The sequence below is a fragment of the Gallus gallus genome, chromosome 3, assembly GCF_016699485.2.
Source record: "Gallus gallus isolate bGalGal1 chromosome 3, bGalGal1.mat.broiler.GRCg7b, whole genome shotgun sequence".
Lineage (NCBI taxonomy): Eukaryota > Metazoa > Chordata > Aves > Galliformes > Phasianidae > Gallus > Gallus gallus.
Genome location: NC_052534.1, coordinates 28,915,203 through 28,936,651, shown reverse-complemented (window position 1 = coordinate 28,936,651; position 21,449 = coordinate 28,915,203).

The following is a 21,449-nucleotide window of genomic DNA, read 5'->3' as shown; positions in this document are numbered from 1 at the left end:
TTTCTGAGTCCTACAGTGACAAAAAGTGAGGGCTTCTCTGTCTCTGTGAATAGACGAGACACATGTGTTTGAGTCATGAATTTAAATAACCCAGATTTCTCTATCAGTTCCTTTAATTTTATCTATTGGAAATATATGTGACCATTGGCTAGCATTCTTCTCTCCTATGTGTTAGCTGTGGCAGAGACTGCATAAGCCATGTGTCACTTGAGATGGTATAGATTTGTCATGCGAGAAGAAAAACAGAGAGGGAAAAGCTCCTCACAAGCACTGTAGAATCCTTTATGCATCCATGTTCTTTTCAAAATGGGCAAAATTGTAGTAGTGCAACTGAATGAGGAGGATCTTGGCAAAGCCTTCATGGTCTCACAGACATTCAGGTTCCATCCCTTTATAAACAGTCTATTAGAGAGAAATATCCTCTGTATTATTTCTCTGTCACTTGGATTTAAAAATAATTTTGTTGTGTGTGTATCTTGGGGTTCTGTGTTTTACCACCACCACCAAAGACTTCAGTTCTTGGGCTGCTTTGGGGGGTCTACCCTGTTCTGCTGTATGAGGCAGGAGATGTTCAGAAGAGTTAACCTGCAGGTAAAGCCTTCTGCTGGAGGAAACGCATGGGTAGCTGGGCATGTGTTTGTTGAAACACACAGACAAAATTTTGAAACTACTAGAAAGCTTAGACCAGAAGAAGATTCTCAGAGTTTATATAAAATACAAAATACAAAGAATTTGTATAAATATATTTGTATAATTTGTACAAAATACAAAGAATACAAGAATACAAAAGTACCAAAAATATTTGTGATTCTTTGCACCGTCTTAAATTCTGTCAGCCCCTCCTGTCTCTGCCCTCTGACACTAAGCCTGTATATGTTGGGGGTATTGAAAGTCTCTCCACAAATGCCTCTTAAGGCTCTCAGACTGGCCATTTCCTCTACCCTGCCCAAAAACTTACAAAACAAACTGTGACTTGACCTGCATACCTTCCCAAAAATCCTACACCTACTCATCAAGGAAAATCTTGACAGCCACAAGTTTTTTAATTGGTGCTCCTCTTCTGTCTACACTATGAAGTTAGAACTTAAGATTTAATCTGTACATAAGTGTATATTTATTCATTAAACTTCTTCACAACAGCTTTTAAGGAACCATGTTGATCAGAAATGCTGGATTGATCACACTGGACACAGAGAGTCCTTGCAGAATGAGGAGGCATGGGGCTGTTATGATAAAGAGGCCATAGAAGGCAAAAGTATGGGACACAGAAATATGTTATTAACAGTTTTGTAGGCATGGTAATACTGAAAAGAACACATAAGATTTTCCCCACCTTATCACTCTTTCTTTGAGGCTTTTAAGAGTCCTCCCTATCATGTGTTAAAGGCAATCAAAAGCAAAGTGGTGTTATTTTTCTCAGTTTACCTTTTTTTGTTTTCTTTTCACCCATCTCAAAAATTCCACTAGCTTCTTTTCTTAGTACAAAACAAGAGAATGTACTCAATCCCTTGCTAAAAATTATCCATGTCCCAGTATGACAAAAGGGAATAGTCCACAGGAACTCAAGAAGAGGCTTCCTTCTGCCTCTCCCTCCTCTTACTTCCACCACACTCACGTATTTACAAATAACATGGTTTTTACTTTTTAAAATACTCTTGTTTACTGTCCAGTGGTTGGATGATGCCATCTCCACAGTTGTAAGCTGACCTGGTGCATTACCAACATTCCTAATAATGCTGCTGCTTTGGGGGAAAATTATTCTCCATAAGCCACCTACGTGCACAAAGATGCCCATTGAAGAAGAGGTGAAACATCGAGTTGGGAAAGGATAAAGGTCAAATCCATAGTACGTAGTTGCCTGGCAAAACCATTTGAGGTTTCATGGTATAAGAGTGAGAGGATTCTTTTTTATAAAATAATCGCACACTGATACTGCTGTATCTTCAGAGATCATTATTCCTCTTCTTGACTCAGTACTGACAAATGACCCAGAAAGAAGCAACTAAAGTAATAAGCAAGTTCAATGATAGCTTAGTAGTAGTGGTTGAAAACTGTTAGCACAATTTGAGACCCACAGTATTTCAGCAACAGGGCTGCCACTGAATGTTGCCCAATAATTCTCTTATGGGGCAGCTACAAAAACTATGATGTTTCCATTTCTCCTCTCATACCTCCAAACTTGGATCCATTTACCAGTAACTTGCATCAGAGAAGAACTAATATTAAATGGTTTAGAGCATCAGACTACTTAGAAATTGTAAATGAATGCTAAATTCCTCTGTTCAAAAACTTGATAAAAATTTTAACTTTTTTTCAAAGCTACAGATTTTCTATGAGAAAAACAGACTGGGCATGCCAGCATTTTCAAGCTGGCTGTGCGTGAGACTTGCAGTGCCAGTGCCTGGGTTCTAAAACATGCTGTTTTTCATACCTTGTGCTCTTGTAAAGCAATGGAGAGGAACAAGGATGTTCTTTTTTTTATTATTCTTATTTTTATTTTTTAAATTATTTTTTCATTTGGGAGGATTATTTTTGTTTGCTTGTTTCTTTTCCTCTACAATGAAGCTGCCAGTATTTCAACAGAGGAAAAAGCACCTGCAAAAATGTGAGGGTATGCACAATATCAGGAAATCACATTGAGGCAGTTGAATCCCCAGGGATGGACCTACTTCTGGATTCTAAGCCGTCTTGTCCTGAGGGGCACTGCTCCTACCAAAAGCTTGTACATGAATAAGGAAATTGTATCACTGTGATGCAACTTATTTTGGGAGGTAACGAGATCAGATAAACTTCTCTGTCCATGATAAGAATAGATCAAGCCATGAAACTCACTGGACTAGGACCTTTAAGTGCTCAGGTACTGCAAACTGCACTGAAACATGCATGAGAAGAGCAGGTAAACACCAAATGGAAGAAATGTTTCTTTTGTCTGGTCCAGTTAAGAGCTGAAGCCAAAGTCAATACAAAGAGCTGATTTTACTCATAAAACACCTCAGTCTAACTTGGCGGCTTAGATTTTTTTCCTCATTCCTTAGTAATGTTTTTACCAAGTACAACAAAAAGAGATTTCATTCAGCTTTCTTAAATATTAACTACTTACAATTTGAGGATCAGTGACTAACTGCAGCCTTCTAATAAATAACCTACCACTATTAGCCAATGAATAACACATGCTCTCATTTCTGAAAGGGCATCACAGTAATACCTTGTCATTACTATGCAGGAAGTCACAACTTGCTGGTGGATTGGAAGAATCCCTTCAAATTCCTATGAAGGAGGAATTAGAACATCGTGGAAATGTGATTTACTGAAGTATAATATAATGAATAAAACAAATGAAGAAGAAAACACAATTCCTGGACCAAGAGTATCAACGATTCTGGGGGGAAAAAGCTTGCAGACTGTGTGCAGTGTGCTTTGAAAATACTGAAGCATTTGTAGAAAAAAGATGGGTCTCATCTCAACAACCTTCAGAATGAAAAAACAACACATTTCTGACAATTCTGACATGAAAATCAGGAAGAGACATTTGAAACCATGCAAAACATTTGTGCTACACTATTTTCTTTACTATAATTAAACCTCTTTTTTTTCTTTACATCGCAATATTTGCAATTGTGTGAGTGGTCAGTTAAGACACAAGTGCAGGGTCCTTTCTCTCCATCCAAATCTAGCCCTGGTGATTCAGGCTACAAAGGCTGCGGTGAACTCAGTGAATTTCCATATTCCAGGACCAGAGCAGCTGCCACACTGCCTCCTCTGCATTTGCACTCTGACCCCACGGATAAAGTCAGGCCCAAAGCATGTCCAGCATTTTTAGTTACCAACATTCTGAGCTGACAAGCCATAAGGAAATTGAAACAGCCTACCCAGAGTTCCCATAATTTAAATGGCAGTGAGTGGGTCCACAAGGAACCAAGGTAGCACACAACAGTTTTGATGCCCTTGCATGTTTTGTAAAGCCTAAAACTGCCTGAATCTGAAGAAAAACATCTTAAAGTTGGTCACATTATGGTAGCAAATCATAGCTATATAAATGTAATGCATTGATATTAATTAACTCTTGCATTCAGCATGAACATACTATATAACCACAATATTGCATGCCTGGCTTTTTGCTTACGTCCATGCTGTTTCAGTACTGTGACTCAGCAATGAATAATTCCTAGATTCTTTTCCAACTTCTCTGTGGTCTCACCAGTGATGCATGTAGAACAACACGGGGAAAAGACAGCGATGACTTAGTTCAGCCCCAACCATTTATATAGCTCTGGACATTTCTGCTCCAAGCATCACTCACTGATGGGAACTGTGTTGCTAAAAGTTTGGCCCTGGCCTGTTGTTGCCAGAAGTGGCAAGCTAGAGGTATTTCTCAGGGAAAAATGCTTCAGTAGAGCTCACTGTACGCTGGACAAATCTCTACGTCAGCTCCTAATATCAAAACATAGTGGCCTGTTGAAGCCATGTCATCAGCCATCAGGAATGAAGCAACCTGTCTTTCTCTCCTACGTTTTGTATGGATACCAGCAACAGCATCTCCAAGAGTGAGAACAATACAAGCTCATGGTATGATGCACCCTTCCTCACATAGGATTTCACCCAGACACCCTAACCCAACAAACCCCTGACCAAGTATTACTTCTCCTGAGTCAAATCCCTAATGATTGGGCCCCTTCCTGGACCACAGTGCTGGCTGGTGAGTTTTACTCCTTATATCCCCCTCAGCTTCATGGTGGGTGTTCAAAAGCCTGGGCTGGGAGGATATGGTGCAGATTCAGGTCAATGCACCATACAATCCCATTTCTTTAAAGCTTTCAGCCAGAGCACTGAGGCTCCTTCACAAACAAATGTTTTTGAGATTTGTGTGTGGTTGTGATGTCTATGAAGCAGGAATTTTGAGAAGTCTGTTATTTTTGGTAGATTGGAACAAATTTAACAAGCAAGGCAATTTAAGACATCTCCCTCTTTTTAGGTTACTTCAGCCTTTCAGTGTTATTTGACAGTTAGCTCATCTTCAGTAGATTTAATACAACTAGGTTTTAAAGTCATTTAGACAACTGCCTCAAGTTTTGAAACTAAAAAAGGATTTCTTGCAACTGTGTTCTCTGTGGGTTTTAAAACCTCCTTGGTTTCAAGCCATTTACTTTGAGCACATTTTGGACATGTTGTTTCTTCCGGCTGCGATGACTAGACTAAATATTAGGTTGTACGCTAACAGGAGCTCCAGGCGGAGCCCAGGAAAAAGAGCAGCTGGAGTGACTGCTGCTGCTGTTCAGCCACCCAGCTGCACTTGCTGGAGGCCTCTGTAGCCTTCAGCCCACATGGCAACCACAACCAGCCTAAACTCACTTCCTGATTGTGAGGAAATCTTGCAGTGATATTTTCTGTGCTTCTCTCGTGCCAACGTGAGGACAATAGAAGTGTATTTAAAACAGCTTTTAAAAATATGTATATATTTGATATTTGCAGAGAACAATTGTCAGAAACTGGCAAATGTACAAAACTTGATTTTCAGGAGGGTGTCTTTGAATCACAAAACTTAAAACCTACACGGATATCAAGATATTGCCAACAGCTTTGATCCAGATAAGAACTACTGTACCTAGGCATTCCCTGGTATATCTCAGCTGTTTGGGTGTATATGTATATATGTATGTCTAAAACCTGCGATATAGTGATATAGTTCATTCCAGAACTTAGAAAGTTCTTTCCAGTGCTGCAGATGGGTGTCTGTGTCTTCACCTTTATATCCTGCCCACGCCCCTGAAGGACATTGTAGTGAACAGTTTATTGGTCTCATCTTTGTAACGGCTTTTTCACATGTTCAAAATCTCCTATTTCTTTCACACAGGCTAAATTTATTCCCTTTATTTTCTATGTAACTCTTCTCGTCTCTCCTGATCACTCCAATTTGTGATATCTGTCTAAGTCTATCGTCACTAAGTGTGGTGCCTTTGCCAAAAGGTTTTTGAAGGCACATGCCACTGTGGAAGCATTTTTATATCGCTTCATTTCATTAAAATTTGAGGCTGGCGGCACTTAAGAGACAAGGAAAACTCTCTTTCCTCTAACTGCAGATTTGCTCTTTTTTTTCATAAAGTTCCCTGGCAATAAAGCCTTTAACAACATGGTTATCACTTGAGGTTGAAATTACTTTTCTTCCTAACAAGATACATAACTATTAGTGTAGATGGGCTGATAAAAGTTTCTGTAAAGTATGGTGTATACTCCAGAAAGTTTCACTTCAATTCAGTTTGCTCAACACAACAAAAGTCAGCAGAGATATATCACAGATGACTGTTTGCACCATTTAAGGTGTCTAAGCATTACATCAGAGGACTAGATGTTTATGTGGTGTTTATTTGTGGTTCTGTTACTGAATTGCTCTCCAGAGCAAGGGGCAGTTCCTTGGTTTTCCATACCTCTGCATGACACTGAGTGAAATGGGGTTAATAATACACTGATGCAGCAAAGATTTGCTAATGATTATGAGTATTTCTTTCAGCCTCATTCCTATGCAGCACTTGGGCATCTGTCAGTCAAAAACGTTGTGCAAGTGTTTGGCAACAGTGTGTTAACCGTCCTCTGATGCAGTAATAGCTATTGGCATTCTCAGTTGTAGTCTCTGTTTGTTTTACATAGTGATCAAAAGGCACATTGTATTGCCACCAAACACTGAGTCACCCTCCCCATGGAACAATCGCCCTTTCTTTCCATTTGGGTGGAGATAGTGTATTTCTTACAAAGGGAGTGGTGCTCTCAATCCCAAATTCTCGATAATATGTAGCACTTTGCAGCAGAAATTTTGTATTGAGGAGACACTGAGAAGGAGGCTTACTGCACACATGCTGGTAAACTGTTGTCATTTCACTACTGCGATGACAGTAGTAGTTGCAATGTCCCTCTCTTTTTTTTCTTTTTTTTCTTTTTTTCTTTTTTTTTCTTTTTTTCTTTTTCTTTTCTTTTTTTCTTTTCTTTTTTTTTTTACCCTTTTTTCCCTCTGTGCAGTCATGGAGGGAGAGGGAAGGAGCTTCAGTATAGGTGGTGCTGCAAACTGCCAGAATATCCCACAGGCCTCAGCATTCACAAAACAAGAGAATAATGTCTTGGGTTTTCGTTTGTTTGTCTTGTTTTTGCTTTTCCCAGCCATGCCATCTGTGCTTTGCCTTGCTTTCCAGTGAGGACATCCTTCTGCGTGACCCCTGGATCTTACTTTTTATATGGTTAGGAAGTTACAGTGATATCAGGGTAATTTCCCTGACAGTGGCGGTGTGCCCACTATGGACCTGACAGTGGAGAGGAGGGGCAGGAGGAGAGGGTGAAGACACTACCTGCCCTGTACTAGGGGACAGGTTGAGACCATGAGGAGGACTGGGCTATCCTGCCATAAAGAAGGTCAAACAAGGCTATGCAGCTGGATGGCACTTTCTTATGCTCCAGGATGAAAAGAAGGAGGGAGGAAGGAAGGGGAGGAAGGGCCAGGGCTCAGGGCTAGGGCTTGGGCAGAAATCAGCCCCTGCTAGCTCTTCATTACCATCCCATAGCTACTATAGCCCTCCCTGCCCACTTGGCAGGCAGAGGGAAGGGAGGAGGAGCTGAAGGAAAGCACGGGAGGTGCTGAGTGGCATATTAGGAATTTGTTGGAATAAGTCAGTTGTACTGGAACGCGTCTGGGCCCTGGAGAGTTAGTCATAATACAAAATTTCAAAATATTTACAACTCACACTCAAAAAAAAAAAAAAAAAAAAAGGCTTACGTCTGAGGGTGGGGAATGTTTTTTCCCACCTTCTGCTTGCAAGACAAATAGGGAACGGATGAAAAAAAGAAATTACCGCTACATTAAACTAAGTAAAAATAATCACACTAGCAAGTTTACTCAGGTGAGGCTTACTTGTTACCTGCAGCTGTCCAGGGCAGAGCTGGGTCCTAGTAGGGCACTGAAGTGGAGCAGTGTGTTAAAAGCTTGACTCTGAACTTGGTAAGACTGTTGGGGATTTTCAGTAGGCTTTATAGCAAATCAGGAAAAGTGGCACCAAGTGCCAAAAGATGGGCTTGCAGTGGGCTGCCATCTGAAAGATTATGCATTTGAGTGATTTTAGCTACGGGGGGACAGAAGCTGGTAGTTGCCTTTAGCATGTTATATTTCTCAGATTAACTTTCATTCCTGTTTCCCAAATGTAAAAAAATAGGAATCTTTTATACATATCAACATTTTTATACTACCTGTATCAAAAAATCACTACTTAGATTGGTGGCAGCAAATTCTTCTGACGTGTGGTATCAAATTTCTTTAAGGTATCATTCGATCTCACAGCAGGTCAATATCTCTGCTTGTGTGAAACTGGGTACCAGTGCTTTATCATCACAGACCCAAAGGGATCCTCTCAGGGGCATTTCTGAGTAGATGTCTGTTGGGTGTTGCTGATAATTTGCCTGCCATAATTACTGTATGAGTGCGGGGTGACTGACAGCCACCGATTACCTGGGTTTCTCATGGTTGCAGAAGACAGGTGACAACATCACATTTGAGCTTTAAAGGAGGAAAGATTCTTGCCAGCCAGCCTGACTGCAAAAAGGTCTTTGCTTGCCTCAGCCATGCATCAAGTCACTCTGACCTGCTACATTTCCATAAATATAATCTAAGAAGGGAGATTACTGCTCTAGCTAATGCTGCGGGAAATTACAGGTCAATTCATTAATCATACTCATCGGTATAATATAACCTTTGGGGTACGCACTATTCCTTTGATTGTTCAGAGCACTGTCTTAAATCACTTAGCGTTCAGGTCATGTTCCTGCAGATGGCAAGAACCAGCAAGTTCAGGCTAAATTCAGGGCTTTAAATTTACTGTCTCTGTCAGTTACACTGACAGCTATGAGGAAGCCAAGGATTTGGTAGAATGGGCTCTAATACTCTCACCAGAGTAAAACTAACCTGCAGGTAATGTCCAGATTAGATGCATGCCAGGAGCCAGTGCTGGCTAATTTCATCTGAAGCAGGGATACAAAGTGGTGGAATGCCTGATGAATGTCTTCATGATGGATGTTCAGCTGTCCTTTAAAGAAATACAGATCTGAATCCTTGCTTCTGAAAAGTCTGCTTCAGTCCTGAAATACTATGTAGAAAAACAGGACTTGTCACAATCAAAAACATCTGTTCCCAGGAGAAAAGAAAAAATATGCCAGGTTGACCCAGTGTGGGCTAACATCAAGAGTCTGCTTGCCCTTGTCCTAGGTGTTTCAAAGAATCTGCTCTTTCAGAAGCAAAGGAAGCCTCTCAATGCTACTTCAAGGTACTGAGAGTCATTGGAGGAACAGAATGTCCTCTGTAATGGCTCATTTTTTGTTACTGGTTGGTGTTCCCTTCTCAGTCTTTTCCCTTTTCCACAAATACTTCCAATTATTTTCATTTGTTTTGATTTTCTGAGGAAGTTGAATAATGATATAGTCAGACACACATATATATATTAAATAATAATAATTTAAAAAGCATTTAAAGATATTTACAGACGTTAAAGTGGACATTTTGGTGGGGAGAAGGAGTTTCTGGTGTTTTTGAAACTTCTCACTGTGGAGTTCTATGAATTTGCTTAAAGTCCGAGCACTAGGTGAGTTCAAATAATAACTTTCTGAGCCAGCCTTTGGTCCCCAGATCCTGCTGTAGTCCCAGGTATTGCTACTCTTTTTAGGGCTTTTCTCCTAATATTTATCAGTGCCTTGCATTCACAAGAGAAGGAACAACACTTAAGTTCATTGCTGATACAGTTCTACTCAATTTCCTGTCCATTATTTCTATAGAATCATGGAATCGTTTAAGTTGGAAGGGACCCTTAAAGGTCATCTGGTCCAACTCCCCTGCAATGAACAGGGACATCTACAGGTGCTCAGAGCCCCCTTCAGTCTTACCTTGAATGACCCCAGGGATGGGCCTCCACCGCCTCTCTGGGCACGTAAGCCATACCAGAAAAATGGCACCTCATTTCTAGATCAACTCTGTCTGCATCAAGACTTTTGTAGCCACAAGTACTGTGGCCTCACAGTATGACAGCCTAGATGTATTTTCAGGGTACACTGCAAGAAAAGAACTAAATGCATCAGTTGATTACTATAGGAACAGGAGATACTGTATAGTTTATTGTTATTGATATAACAGCAATAGTATCAATAGCAATAGTATGAAGAGTTTATAGGCACAATTAATCCTTTTTTTATTTCTTGGTGTGAAAAGGGAATTTTAAAGTTGACGAGGCTTGGGAGAGATTCAGTCTGCACAGTATCTGCACATCTAGCTGCTCCCGTGCATGCAGGAGAGGAATACAAAAAAGGCAGCTATGCTAGCTGAGAAGATAAAGGACATTGGCTTGTTTAGTCTAGCAAAATAAGGATAAATTAGTGCAGCAGGGATACAATTGCTGTAGGTAAACACACTGGGACATAACATAAGGAAAGGAAGAGAGTACTTAAGCAAACAGACAATGTTAGCACAATAAAAATAGGTAAGAAGTATCCAAGAATAAGGCTGTTTCTCTCCATGTTATATTTTGTTCCCAAACGAGAGAAATCAGGAATGCACTCCCACAGCAGAAAGGATAAAAAGGAGAAACTTAATTGCTTGGAAAATGACCTTGATGAGCTCCTCCAGAACAGTATTGCTTTACATCTATCAGTTGGAAAAATGAAATTATTACACATTTGTAGGAGCATAAGCATTTTCTCTATTAAGCCTAGGTGGCAACAACTGAGAGGGAACAAAATACATAGGTTTAATGGGAGCTGGTGAATCTGAGCGGCAGAAGAGTCGATGATGCATCGGTCCTGCCAAACCTTTGCTACATCAGACTATTAAGGTAAATTGCCTTTTCCATTTCTCTACTGCCAACTTGATTCCCCGGGCACTAGCTCTGGTGAGATCATTAGCCTGAACAAGGTATGCCTCTCAGCAGAATTGCAGAATTAAGTAACAACCTCCAAACATTCAGAATTCATGAGTCAGGCTTTCTAATGGCACACAATTTATCTTTAAAAGGCCTTGTTAAATACATGTGTTTCTAATCTGATAAAACTTTAAATGCCGTTTTACCGGTCTTTTGCATAAAAGATCGGGATAGATTAGGATATCGCTAATCCTTAGTGTGAAATTCTGACAACGCTGCAGGCAATGGGAACTCTGCTGGTGACTTCAATAGACCAGATGCTTCTTTTGCTTTCATCTCAGGAACTCTTGCTACTGGTGAATAAAAACCTCATTTGTGAATTACGGAGGAAAAAATAGGTTTCTTCCCTTGTAATTGAATAAATTGTTGACTAAAAGGTCAATTTGAAAGAAATTGTTACTTTGTATAAAAACAGAAATAAAACTTTTCGGCTTCCCAGCTGTTATTAAAATTGAATTAAGTTACCTAAGACGTCATTTCTTAGATCCAATGGAAGCAGGGTACATTTGGAGCATATTACAGACTAGCAAAAACACAATCCAGGAGACATTTCTTTGATAAATAAGATGATATTGTGACTCATTTTTAGTATGTCTTTTGGACTACCTCACTATGTAATTTGTTGGCCACTGAGCTGCCTTTCCCATGGAAGTACTAGTAATTAGCGTAAGCTTACCAAAAGACTTAGATCGTTTCTTTGGTGAAGCTTGATGCTAATGTGAACATTCATATCCACTACTGCTTCAATGCTGCAGAGGAGCAAGGAGCAAATAGACATCCCATTGCAGCAGGATCTTGAGAAAAAGGTCTCAAAGTTGAAAAGAACTGGAGACTAGAAGCTGGAGATAAGGATCAAGATAAAACAAATGATGTAAATAGCTGAGTACCTACATCCTTTATCCATGACTCTGCTGTATGGAGTATTTGCATGTTTCTTGGTATTTCTGATGGCCTGTATAAGTAAGACATGGCCTTTTGGACAACTGAATGGAGTATCTCACACTCTTATATTTGTATTTTTTGTTCAGAAAGATATTCACATCTACAAGGTGAAGGACTGTAATGGATTGATTTTGGTACTACTTCAGTTTCACAAATTCTTTATGATCTGCAGATGGAAAATGAATGACAGAAAAGAAACAAGCTCTTGATGTATGTGGAACTCCTGTGAATCATTAGAGAACCCAAATACAAACCAATGCAAATGATGGTTGGGATGCAAAACATCATGGCTCATGTCCCAAAGAAAAATATCACCATAAAAGCTGAAAGGGTTTCCAAGAAAGTGGGAATACAGTTTTGCACTATTTACTGGTAGGACTGTGTGAAGTTCTGGTTACAGCAGCCTCAGACACAAATCTAAGCAGCAAGATGACAGGAAGGGTTAGAGAATACGATGAAACTGCAGAGTCAAATGATATATCGGGTAGTTTCAAAACAAATGCTTGCACTGCAGTTAAGATGAGACATTCTCCCCGGCCAAGCAGAAAAACAAGCTGATTCAGTTGATTCCAATGGAACCTCAGTGCCTCTCTCTCTGTCTCAGGATCATATAGCATCTCAACTAGTTGCCAATGGCCCAAGTTGAAGGCTACTCAAGATCTCTGAGGTGTTAAGAGATGTTTTCGAGCTTTTCAAGTTAACTTATAGCTGTGAACAACAGAAGTAGAGGGAAAATGCTGAGCTTTCACACAGGGTTTGCTGCTCCCATCCCAAGAGCATGTTCCCACCACTGGCTGCACATTATCTGTAGGTACTCTCCTTTTCTGTCTGGTGAATTTGAATAACTGAAGTGATGGAGCTACTGCATGATGTTCCTGTATTTCTACAGAATGCCAGTAGAGGGCAAAGATAACTTCAGGCATTAGCGAGAAATAACACATTGCCATTTATGGCCAAAAAAAAAAAACCAAAACTGCTCATGTTGGAGGAAAATGAAAAGATAAATTGAGTTTAAGGGGAAAAAAAAAGGTGTCCCAGGACTTGTTCTTTAGCTCTTTATCTGGTCATATTCCCACACATTTCTAATTGACACAACAAAGTGCTCCACAGCCTGGGCTCAAGCCTCACTGTAAGTCATGGAAAGGGGCTGATGAGAGAGCATGGAAGAACCCAAGGGCTGTCAGCACCAAACCCAGAAGAGGCCCTCTGTCCTCAGCTTGCCATGCCTATGAATGGAACAGACCTTGCTGCTGTCTCTGCGGAGAACAGAGACCACTCTGTTGCAGTGGTCCAGCCCTCAGTTCTCCATCAGCTTTCTTTGCCTCTTTTCTGAAAGGATCGCTTAAGACAGGCTACAAGGAAGGGTCTTTCAGCAGTGTCATGTGGCTTGTGGCAGCTAAATGCAATACCCCTTTCCCTTTTCTTTCATGAGAAAGCTGAAATGCTTGAGTAAATAAGTATTTTGGCTTTAGTCCAAAAATTGTCATTTGCTATAGCATAAACAATCTTTAAAGGCCCTGTGATCCAAATAACCCAAGAAAATAAGACTCAAAAATGTAGATCTTAAGATCTTAAATCCTTTCCCTGAATGAATAAAACATGACTTATGTCATGAAGCATTTCAGATGTTCTCTCACATACCTTAGTAAAGCATTTTTTTCTCTCTTCTCACTGAAATTTCAAGTCATGTGCCCAGATGGTTCATCAGTTCATTATAACATATTACTCTTGTATACAATCACATCCTATGTTTTCAAGAGGACCATTTATTCTTCTGCTTCAGAAACAGATATAGCTGAACATTTTGCAGAATTGTAGAAGCCTGTAGACCTTTCACTAAAATAAAAAGAAAAATCAGGGATAAAATTGGAAGTGAATGGTAAATAAGCTTCTTTTTCCTCAGAGGACTGTTCTTATAAAACTTCCCAACAGTCAGAGGCTTTGCCAGTTCTCTCACCCACAAAATAAATGATATTCTTTTGAGATACCAGTTGCTACTTTTTATCTGTGGTGGTGCAAAGCATCTGTGTTTCATTAGAAGCACAGCCTTTCACAGAATTTGCCTCTTTTTTTTCCCCCTTCTATTAAACAGCAGGGTAAAAGAGTAGGGATTTGATACACAGAAGTGAAATGTTACCAAATTCAGAATCCAGAGAACTGTAATCAAGACATGGCATTCATAAATGCATGATAACTAAATGCACAGTACAAGAATGTCATCTGACTCACAAAAATGCATACATGCGGTTGAAAAGCGATGGAAAGTGAATAAAGAGTGGGAGGGAAAGGTAGGAAAGGAGGACAGATTGTTCAAGAAGAAGCTGTATGAAGAGAGAAATCCATGCTTCTTTTCAAGAAGAAAAGCAGTTGGAAAGCACTGGTTTAGACACAGCAAAATCTGCCCTAACACTATGATATCCAAAAATTCAGTGATGGAAAAGGGAAAGAGATAACAAACTAGAAAATTCCACACTACTTTGCTTTCCAGTGGCCTCCACAATAAACGTTGCTCAGGGAGCAGAACTGTAATGGTATAAAATACTTACATTTATTTATTTATTTATTCATTCATTATGTACAAGGTTTCAGTCTTTTTTATGCAAATACGTTTGAACCATGTTAGCACAGCCAGGTAATTTTAGTAAGTGGACAACAGGACTTAATTACTAAGATACATATGAAAGATTGCAGACAGTCAGTATATTGACTAATCCTAACTATACAATATAAAAATAGTGTTACAGAAAGATAAGAGTGTCTCAGATCTTCAAAATTGAACCAAAATGCAGAAATGTAAAAATGAAAGGGATGTCAAGAGATTACTGAATCTGTCCTTCTGTACTGGCGTTGGTAAATATAGCAAGACCATCCCGAGAGCTGCATGCCTTAAACACTCAAATCCTCCAATAGTTTGAAGTTTACATCTAGAGAATTTTACTGCTGTTGCATTCTGAAAACATTCTGTAGTACTCAGCTTAGTCCTGTTTACTGAAGTGTGGACTGATTTCTTATTTAGTCTTTTTCCAGGGTCTTCAGGAAACGATTTAAACCCCTCTTAGCATGCTTCAACAGACTTCTACTTGTCAGAAAAGTTATGCACGCTACCATTTTCTTTTCCTTTTCTACTCAGAATGAACATTTTCAGACTTTTCTAATGGCTTTCTCAAAGCTCATGCTTTCTTCAAACATTGTTCTTCACATTGCTGTGATATGGATTTCTCTCACTGTATGTAAATTTCCTTTAAAATCTGCTAATCTGAGCCCATTTCTTACATACATTACTTCTGCTTATATGTCCTAGGATAGCTCTCATCCTTTTGGAAGCTTTGTTTAGTGTTGGACCTCCCAGATCCTTCGCCATACTAGCTAGTACTTCTGACCCAGTTATTCCAGATCTTTGATTTGATTTTAAATATCTTTAATGAATATGGGATGACTTTCTTGAGGTAGGAGGCTGAGATTTTAAGAATTTCCAGATCTGGGTTATATAATGACTCATGCTGGTTTTGTTTTTCTTTTTCTTTCTTTCTTTTCTTTCTTTTTTTTTTTTTTTTCTGATTAGTCCTGTTTTTAGTTTCTTCCTATTTTTCTGATTAATTCTGTTTTTACTTTCTTCCTATTTTGCTGTCCAGAGGCCTTAGCACCCAGGGCAGCCAAAAATTAAAATTAAGATGAGAACAGGAACTAATTATTTCTACTAGCTAACGAGGAAATAAAATGATTGTGAAATTAAACTTCAGAGAGTTGCATATTACACATAAGAATAATTATGGTACCTGGAAAATAAATCTGCCACGGTGGGTGGTAGAAGCACCACCAGTAGATCTCTCCAAGACTAAGGCTAGCTGGCTCCTCATTGTCAGCACACGGCTGTAAAGGTTTGCTATCTGCAAAGAGACATAAGTTACAGAGGAAAGAGATCTATCCATGCTCTTTTGCCCTCCAAGGCTACAAATAGCCTTGAATAGGTAAAGGAAAACTGAAGCTTTTGTTAGGGATCCTGCCTAGGTTCTGGTCTGAACCCAAGGTGTGTCTCCTGTCTGAGAAGGTGGGTGAATGGAGAAGCAACGGCAACAGATCAAATGGCTTATAATCTGAATCAATGAGGAGCAAGCTCAGTAATTCTCAGTGGCCCTCCTGAAGACAACTTTATCTGCAAGAAAATGTACACTTCTTATGAAGAATATCCTTATCAGTTCTTGTTTAAATTTCACATGGAGATGGCCTTTGGTCAGAAGATGTAGGTTTAGCTCCCTTAAAGATCACTGTGCTAATTCAGTGGAAGAAGAAATCTCCCTCTCTACTGTTTGCTGCTAGTAAGTATGTACTTATTTTTGCTCCTCCAAATTTCTTACCCACCAGCTGGCATACGGCAACGTGTCAGCCCTCCTTCCTTGAAGATGTGTCTTTAGGCAATATGACACATCTCAGAGACTCAGTACACAGGAATAACTGAAGAGAGGGCCTTCATTTCCAACAGGAGAAACAAGAGAAAGTGTCTTAAAGCTGCCACATTTCACCCTAACCCATGTTTTTCCTCTTTCCACTTAAATATCAGCCATACCTAAGCATAAGCCAAAGCAAAGCTTTGTTTAGCAGGACCGTTGTTTCAAACTGGAAAGTATGTAGAAAACATTCATTCAAAGTTAGGAAGGCTTCTTATTCGTCCTTGTGTGTGGTACCTACAGTGTACAGGTGCTCAAGAATGAGGGTAACTCCCCTGTCACAGAATCATAGCAAAATTTGGGTTGGAAGGGACCATAACGATCATCTAGTTACACTCCCCCTGTGCTGTGTGCGGGAACACTTTCCAATGAGACCAGGTTACCCAAAGCCCCATATAACCTGGCCTTGAAAACCCTAGGGATGAGGTGTCCACAGCTTATCTGGGCAGCCTGTGCATATATGCCTCAGCACTCTCTGAGTGAAGAATTTCTTCCTAATGTCTAGTCTAAATATCTCTTAACTTAAAGCCATTACCCCTTGCTCTACCACTATGTGCCTTAGTAACAAGTCCCTCTCCAGTTTACCTGCAATTCTCTTTTAGATACTAGAAGGTTGCTATAAGGTCTTATCAGAGACTTCTTTTCTCCACGCTGAACAAGCCCAGCTCCCTTCAGCCTTTCTTCACAGGAGAGGTTCTCTAGGCCTCTGATAATCTTCACGGCACTCCTCTGGGCCAAATGATCAATGTCCTGCTTATGCTGGGGGGCCCAGAGCTGGATGCAGAACTCAAAGTGGAATCTCACAAGAGCTGAGCTTCCCAAAGCTTTAGATGATAAATGGCCCTTTTTCTCATTCCCAAGGCTATATTTTTTGTACAAATTCAAATGACTTTGGTGATATTACCTACCCCTGCTACTTGAAGACCACTCCTCTGCTTCAGTTCCTGAAGAGTCAGTCAAGAGGAATACAAATATGCAAATACCAGTGGTAAGTCTTCCCAGCAACAGCAAGTCCTGCTACTCATGATTTTTTTCTTCCTCATCTGTAGTCAGTTGATTGTCCCCATCTGAAACTTTCCCTTTATGCTTAATGGCACCACAGTACATTTGAAATAAACTACGTCACAAGATTCCACCTACACACATGCTATGAGCTTGTGCTTTCCTGAATGACTTAGTTTTCTATGGATTCCTTAATAATACAGATGGTAAATCTATCGATGGAGGTTTCTGTGTGGATGTGACACGAGACCCCATTCCTGCTCTGCTACTGTTGTTCACAAACCACTTACATTCAAGTGTTAAGAAACACACAAACACTTACTGATATTGACCTACGATATTTCTAAAGTCAAAGTTTCAGCATTTATTGGAAATAGTTGTAATTGGAAAAGTAGCACATATGGATTTCTCTAGTGTTTAAAAAAATTCCACTGTGGGAGTTTTCAGTACCCTAGAGATTCAAAGCATAGGCCGTCTAGGTTATATCGGTTGCCATCTGGCTCTGTCCCACTCTTTGTTTTCAGTCTCTAGGCCATTATGTCTTTAGTAAATAATCAAACATATTTTGTTCTATTCCATTTCTTTTCTTCTGTTGAATTGTTGATTAAGAGCCAAGGGTTTATTTGAACAGGTGATAACTTTGCTGCTTACTTGGTGCTACCTGAACATAGTTTTAGGTCACATCTACACAACAAAAGCAGTCATGTCGAGTAATCCGAAGACACAACAACAAAGTGAAGTGTTTCTAAGGCTTTGAAAGCCTCCTGAAGAGTGAGAGCTAAGCTTTTCCTGTGTGGAGCCTTGCAGTAAAGAAACTGGAGCGGTAAAGACAATTGTGGTTGTGAAGTGGGACTGGGGAGCTTAGGTAACAGGGAACTAAGGGGAAGGAGGAGAGGGGTGATATGGAGCCGAAAAGGGTGTAACTACAACAGCTCACCTTAGGCACATAGTCTTTCAAAAGCTGTTTTGAATCCCAGCCTCATTAACAAGTTTCCACGAGTGTTTGGACAGGGCTTGCTTAGTCAACTCAGAGGTCCACTCAGAGCTCTGCAGCGAAGATCTACTCCTGATCTTTCTGGTCCACATCACTGTGAGACTAAATTCACAGCTGACAATATACAAAGCACAGCTGAAAGTGTACAAATGCATGAACTTCTTCACTGAACCACGCTGTGAGCACTCAGCTGGGTGCCTGGATTGGTCAGTCTCTGGCTGTCTCGTCTTACATGAGCAGCCTGGCTGCTGGCGCTCTTTGAGCTGGGGAAATAAGTTCTACCTCCTGGCTGTCAGCCTGAATGCCAGGTGACTTCCATGCCCTCCCTGCAGGCAGCTATGATATTCTAAGGGGACACAGGAATGGTTACAGGATAGATTAAAAGGAAGAGAAGAGAGGGAAAATGAAGACGTGTGCAAGGAGGAAAGTGGTGGTAGCCAAAGGAGACAGGAAAAAAGACATGGAAGTTCTATCCTTACATAAAAAATGAGTTGGGTCATTACTGCTTAGGTCTGAGTAGAAGATTCACCCTGAACCTCGTTGCTGTTGTTTTAAAGAACGGTCACTTTGCAGTAAATAAACTATGATAACCTCAAAGCCTTTTCCTCTCTGTCAGTGCCAGAGGAAGCTAAGTTTATCCCAAGCATTTCCAAAACCACATAATGTTTGAAAGCACAAGAATACATGGGGTCAGAAACTTCTAAATAAAAATCAGCCTGAGTTTCAGTGCCTTTCCACCTTATTTTTATTGCATTTTCTGAAATACATGCTTGCCTCAAACCTACACATTTTAACAGGCTGCCAGTTCTTTCCCACAGCTTTTACAGCTTTCAAGTATTTGTGCCCCCCTAGCATTATACTTTTTAGTTAGTGATAAACAGTATGGAATTCAACTCCCTCAGAAAAGTCAGCATTTTCCATCAGGTGGAAAATATAATCAGAAAATTCCTTAAAATTATTTTCCAGAAAATTGATTTCCTATCATTTTAGAGCAAATCTCCCAATAAGTATTGGATTTCTCAGATACAGTAGTTACAGATCTCTGAATTCTTCTTGTTCTTGATATGAATTTTGTCTCTTGCCTTAAGCAAATTGTTCCCAATTCAACACCCTCCTTTTAATTTTGCTTGAACGACATGTGCTAGGATTATCAGAGTGGGTGCCAAATGTCAGTCAGACTGTCTTCTCCATTTAAGCTGCTGTAAAGGAGAAAGAACTTGCACCACAGAACTACAAAGAACTTTCAACCTGCAATTTAAAAATAGGTATTTACTTTATCTTGCCTTTATTTGATGCCTATCTCAGAGTCTAGCATGGTATTTCACATTAATTTAAAGACAGAAAATGTTCATTTTCTGAAGAAATACAGCACAGAAGAAAGAATCTTAAAGCCTGGCTTGCTTTCCTTAAGCCCTCTTCATAAGCTTTTATTCCTTTCAATTATGCCAACCATTTTGTATCTTTCATTAAAAAGTGACAGCCACAAAACCTGTCAAAGAGGGCAGTGCCCCTCCCTCAACTGTCCAAGGCATGCTGCTTACTCTTGCTCTTGTGTTCATTTCCCATTTTAATCAGCAGTTAAGAATCATACCAATTAACTTACTATTTTTCCTTCCTTTCCAGTCGGGCCAGAGATGGGATTGGCAAAATTCCCAGGCTCAGAGGAATAGAAAATATCAAGAGGTTGTCCATGGCTCAAGTCTTGATTTGTTCCTTTCCTTTTCACTAACTGCCAGCGTACCACAGATAAGAAGAAAATATGAAGGCTGCCAGGAAAGGACAACACAGCTTTGTGAATAAATTCTTATCCTCCAGCTTCAGACACTTGCAGTTCCTACTGCAACCTGAGCATAGTTGAATTTCACATTCAAGGATGCACATATTTTTAAGTTATACCCAGCAACCAGGAGTATGTAGAAACAAGTGCTCCTCTGCACTCAGTTTATTTTCATCAGCGTAAGCAGGGCCCAACCCACAAATAAGCACACAAAAGGATTTTTGTCTCTGATCTTAACGGCATTAGGAATTAATTATGATACTTCCTTATACACCCAGAAACTTAACTAGATGATAAACAGAAATGTGATCAGTGAGTGCCCTAAGCCATAAGCCCATAAAACAGTGCAAAGCTGTTGACAGCCCTTGAACAGGATTTTTGTTCTCAGAGCAGGACTATATTCATTCATACTGTGTGGTCATTCTCCTTACAATTAAAAGGCATCTCATGGTGCCACACATCGCTGTCACATTTAAATAAGATTAAAAGTGTGTGAAAGTATTTAAGTACTTCTTTTCCCCCTGAAAAAACAATGCATAAATCTAATCTGAAAACACAAGTGCTTCTGTTTAATGTATTTAGGGAAGCATCCAAAAGAATTTTCCTAAAGTTTATCATGGTAAATTTAAAAAAAGAATATACGGGATAAAATTTCAGACTGACTTCAGGTATGCTTTAAGCCTTTCACTCCAGTTTCAGAATTCACATATTCAGAGTTTTTGTTCTGCTATCTCTATCATTCCCAGTTCCACCCTAGTTGGAATAAAAGGTGGATAAGGCATATTTTCCACAATTTTCTTCACGCAGAAAACAGCATAACCAGCAAAATACACGGAGTGAGTTGTCATCATCTTTTCTACACTTTCCGATGAGCAACTAAGAGAGACAACAGGGAGGCAACTCCCAGCACTTCGTAAAAATAGTTCCAAAAATAAAAACCTATGTGTGTTTTATACATAGTTGCTTCAGTTCTACTTAAAACCAACACAAGCATCAACCATCAATTTACAAGTATTTCCACTGAAATATTTCTCATACACGAATAAATTTCTCATATATATACATACACAGATAGTTACTTAACTAGGAGTTCTTGCTATGGGATGTATTTGGAAACTGGGACATCAGAGGTCCCAGTTCTTCTTGCTAGCACACGCTACCTGACTGAGACTGCAGGACGGTGCATTCCATCCCACCTCAACTCTCCTTTTCCAGACTAACCCTTCTGATTTGCACTAGCAGATTTCCCTGGCCAGTGAGCTGAAACACTGTGTGTGTTTCATTTTGGACCTCTGTGTTCCTCTCAGTTCTGTCTCTATGTTAGGATGTCTATACCAACCAAGAAAATGACTATT